The 4,154-nt window shown below is 41.1% G+C and overlaps 1 long non-coding RNA gene across 1 annotated transcript; it reads left to right on the top strand.

The window, feature by feature from the left end:
* Nucleotides 1-949: 949 nt before the first annotated feature.
* Nucleotides 950-2,437, top strand: LOC134807691 (uncharacterized). The gene is made up of 3 exons (XR_010148781.1): nucleotides 950-1,070; nucleotides 1,452-1,496; nucleotides 2,308-2,437. It is a non-coding gene; the product is annotated as an uncharacterized LOC134807691 (long non-coding RNA).
* Nucleotides 2,438-4,154: the final 1,717 nt, after the last annotated feature.

Genomic DNA, 4,154 nt, shown 5'->3' with positions numbered 1-4,154 from the left:
GTTGTGTTTCCCAGGCTGGCCTCGAACTCTTGGGCTGAAGCCATCCTCCTGCCTTGACCTCCCAAAGTGCTGGGATTAAGGCATCAGCCACCTTGCCTGGCCCTAAATGTTTTATTTAGAAATAATTTTAAACATAAAAAAATTAAAAGAATAAGATAGTACCAAAAATATGTTATACTCTTTACCAGATTCACCTATTGCTAACCTTTTATGCTTTTTGCTTTATCATTTGTGCTCATTCTTTTCTTACATATGTATATAAAATATTTATATTTTATTTCATATTTATTACATGTAATGTTTTTAATCATTTAAAGCTAAGTTGCATACCTCAAAGCCTGTATTTATAAATACTTCATGTATATGTACAGGTTTTTTAACAATTGGGATATTTTCTTTCATAACCAAGTATAGTTTTCAACTTTAGTAAAGTTAATATTGATACAATACTTTTATCTATTCTACCATCCACATTCCAGTGGATGTCCTTTGTAGGATTTTCTTCTCCCATCCAGTACAGGATTCAGGGACAGGAATTGCATTTGGCTGCTGTGAACATGAACCTTTGGCTTTTGAGGTTTGATTCTAATAAAGAATGAAGCACTTCCTTTAAAGCTCATCTTTAGAAAACTGTAAGGAAAAGGCAATCTTTTCTCCAGTTCTTTAGAGCTTATACCTGGGGAGCACCTTGAACAGTCTGGGGGAAATTTCTAGATTAAAGTCCATGGAGCAGGGCTTCTAGAAAGGTAGGTTCCTATAGCTGCCTACCCTATTCTCTGAACAGAGCAGCGATGCCACACATTTGGAGACCAGCATGGTCTTCAAGTAAGATAGTACCATGCTAGTCTCCAGATGACCCCCAGGGAGATGGATTTCCAGCAGAACCTCTTCATTCTCTGGCTGCAGTGGGTCCAAAAGATTCCTTTCCATGATGCATCCCAGCCTTACAGAAGAAATGCATGTTAGATCCTTCTATCATCCTGAGAATTTGGACGTGTGAAAATAAGCAAGAAACCCAGAACCAAATGTATAGATTTGGAAGCTGTTGATCTGAGAAGAATCTGAGCCTGGTAACGTAATAAGGATCAACTTTTTGACTTTCAAATTAATTATATCAAATAGAGCTACTCTTTAAAGAATAATTACTGATCTTTTTAAAACAAAAAGAGAAAGATAATTTTTGTTAGTATAAATGGGTTAAACAAAAATGAATGTATACTATAGGCAATGAAGTTCGATTTGATATATGTGTACTATATTCATGTAATCTTGCCAAAGTGAGTATATATACAGCATACCATTCATGTAATTGTTTACTCATTTTTTCCATCAGTGATTTATTGAAGATGTATTGTGTGCTAAGTGCTGGGAATAGAGAAATGAATCACACATTCCTTGATAAGTGGGGAGGGCCATTTTGTTGTATTAAAAATTTTGGATTTATCTTTCAGAAAGTGTTATTCTCACTGGCTCTGGCCTGGACCAAGAGAATGCAGGTTTGAAAGTTTGAGATTTTTTTTGGAGGGGGGTGGTGGCAGTAATCTTTTGGAAAACATGAAGCCCAGTAACTGTCTGAGGCTAAACTGAAAACACTGGTAAAGGGTTTAAGATTCTAACGATTCTTCCAGAACAACCAGCCTGACAATGAGTAATATGCAGTTTGATGTGAAAATTAGAAAACTGGCAGATGAACCTGCAAAAGGGAAATTGGATTTCCAGAGAGACGAATGGGAGGCCATGCGGCTGAATAGAGTTCATGAGATGCAGGGAGCTGCAGCCCTCCCTCGTTCCCAGTGTGCAAAGGAAGTCCCTGCATCGCGTGCCTATTATTTATTTATTTATGGGCAAAAAGCGAGAGTTCCATGGTGTGGTGTTTATTATCAAAATGGATGGATTCAATATCAAGCAATGATGTGTTCAAAATGAAAGCCACATCATTAAGTGTCACAGGCGTTTATTAACACAGTTCCCTCCTTAGTCGAATAAAACAGCCATTATCCCACCAGGTCCCACACTCTCGCTTGCCTTTTTTCTTTGTCTGGCTTTGGCAGAGTCTCCGTTTCTGGAGACAGCCTGGCCGACAGCAAATCTGGGCAAAGCAGAGATATCCAAGGGAAGGTAATGAGGGATGGAAGTCTCCTAGACAGTAGTTTTAGCAAAGAGGAGTCCATCCTGTAAAAGTACAAGCATTACTTGTTAACTGACTGCACTCTCACAACCGTCTGTGCCATTCGCTTGTCCAGTTATTGTCTATCTCTTTTCTCCTCTCTCTAACCTCTTCTCTCATTGCATATTATTAAAATCAAGAAATGGCTTCCATTCTGTGAGCTGTGACTTCTAACGTGGCCACATAGCTGGTGGAGAGGTGGCAACCTTCATCTCCAAGGATCCCCTGCACTGCTCGCTTTATGCCCAGAGCAACCTCATGCTGACAAGGACTGCACAGTTTTGAACACCCATGCTCCAATCAAAAGAAACCAATTTGTGAGAGACGATATAAATCCATGAATACTGCACTGAAACCTCTTTCTGCTCCAGGCAGAGAAGATAAATTACCACCCGAGTGATATAAAGTTAGTTTGAATATTTCATTGGATCAAATGCAACATGTCTCAGAACCTCTCCTCTTTTAAGTCAGAATTAAAGAATTGTTATCAGGCATAATAATAGACACTATCATTTGCATACATTTTATCTCAAGAGACTTTTGAAGTTATGCAATACGCCAGTGGTTAATTGTTCTTCACACTCCTGACATATCAAATTACAGCTCAGATGAGAGAGCAACCCATTTGTGATTGGAATGATTGACAGGAGCCTACAAGGAGAGCATCTTCGAGGACTGAAGGAGGAGTATCTTTTCAGGCTTTTCCATGGAGACCTTGGAGACCATGGGTTCTAGATGGTTCTGTTATAACATGATGGAGACTTCATTAGTCTGGGTTCCTAGATGAGTGTGAAACACTTTCCCCACTGATTGAATTACAATTATAATGTGAAAGAAAAATAAATCTTTATTGTGTAAAACTACTGAAATATCAGAGTTACAATACTGTAGTGTAGCAAATTCTGGCAAATACTTCCCAGCATATTTTCAATTCCATTTCATTGGCCAAGCCTAGATGATATGGTCACCTATAGCTGAAGGAAGGCTGGGAAAGATGGAAGAGGATTGCTTATTTGGCTTAAAAGAATCATGGTCTGCCCCCTGAGGCTGTTCTGACCCAGAAAAAAGTTGAGGTTCTATTACACGGAAGCAAGATAGTAGGTAGGCAACTTTCAGTGTCTGCCAAATCACCAGACACTATTCAGGCTAAACAAGGAAGAAGCTAAAGCCAAAAAGGCAGAGGTGAATATCCAGGTATTTCTGTAATGGCATGCCTCAGACTAAGTGTCCCAGAAACGGCTGATCCCAAGTGGCTCCTTCTCCACTGTTTGAGCTGTGAAGACGCCTGGTTAAGTGACTGTTAAACGGCTACTGCCTCCTGCCTCCCACCTCCCAAAAGGCTGCCCTTGAGGTAGGGAGGGAAGTGATCCCACTATCCCTTTGCAGAATCTCTCAGAGAGGTTATGAGGCTGAACAGATTTGTGTTTGAAAGGAGCTTTGAGGCTGTGGCTTGAAAGGTACCACAGAAGTGCAAATGCCTGCAATTCATCGGCCTGCTGAATGGAACAGGAACTGAATTGCTTTAAACTAGAATTTCAGGGCCTATGGCTGGTGTCTGGGATTTGCACAATGGTTTTTTTTGAAAGTACTTTCTTCTGTGAATGCTGCTGTCTGTTCCCTCGGTTCCTCACCCAAGTTAACCCTCAGCACTCTCCTGTCCATCTCCTGCTGGAAGAGGCAAAACTGCGAATTGTCCAAAGTTTGGCTCTCAAACTTTTATCAGCTCTTTCCCTGACCTTTTCTGGTATTCAGCCCTTCCGCCATTCCATAGTCTTCCCCTGCCTCAGGCCTTTTCTGTTGGGAGGAATTGAACTCCTACCAGCCAGACCCAGGGATTGGCCCCATAGGGACAGGTGGGTGGGTTCTGAGGATCATGATGGGACCCACCAAAACAAACTACCTGGAGGGTTTGTTAAAAGCGCATATTCCCAGGCCCAGGCCCAGCCCAGAGCCACTGATGTAGGATCTTCATGGGTGAGTTTCAGGA

This window comes from Pan troglodytes, chromosome 11, assembly GCF_028858775.2.
Source record: "Pan troglodytes isolate AG18354 chromosome 11, NHGRI_mPanTro3-v2.0_pri, whole genome shotgun sequence".
Taxonomy (NCBI): domain Eukaryota; kingdom Metazoa; phylum Chordata; class Mammalia; order Primates; family Hominidae; genus Pan; species Pan troglodytes.
The sequence above is the reverse complement of the archived record's forward strand: the minus strand, read 5'-3'. Positions and strand labels throughout refer to the sequence as shown.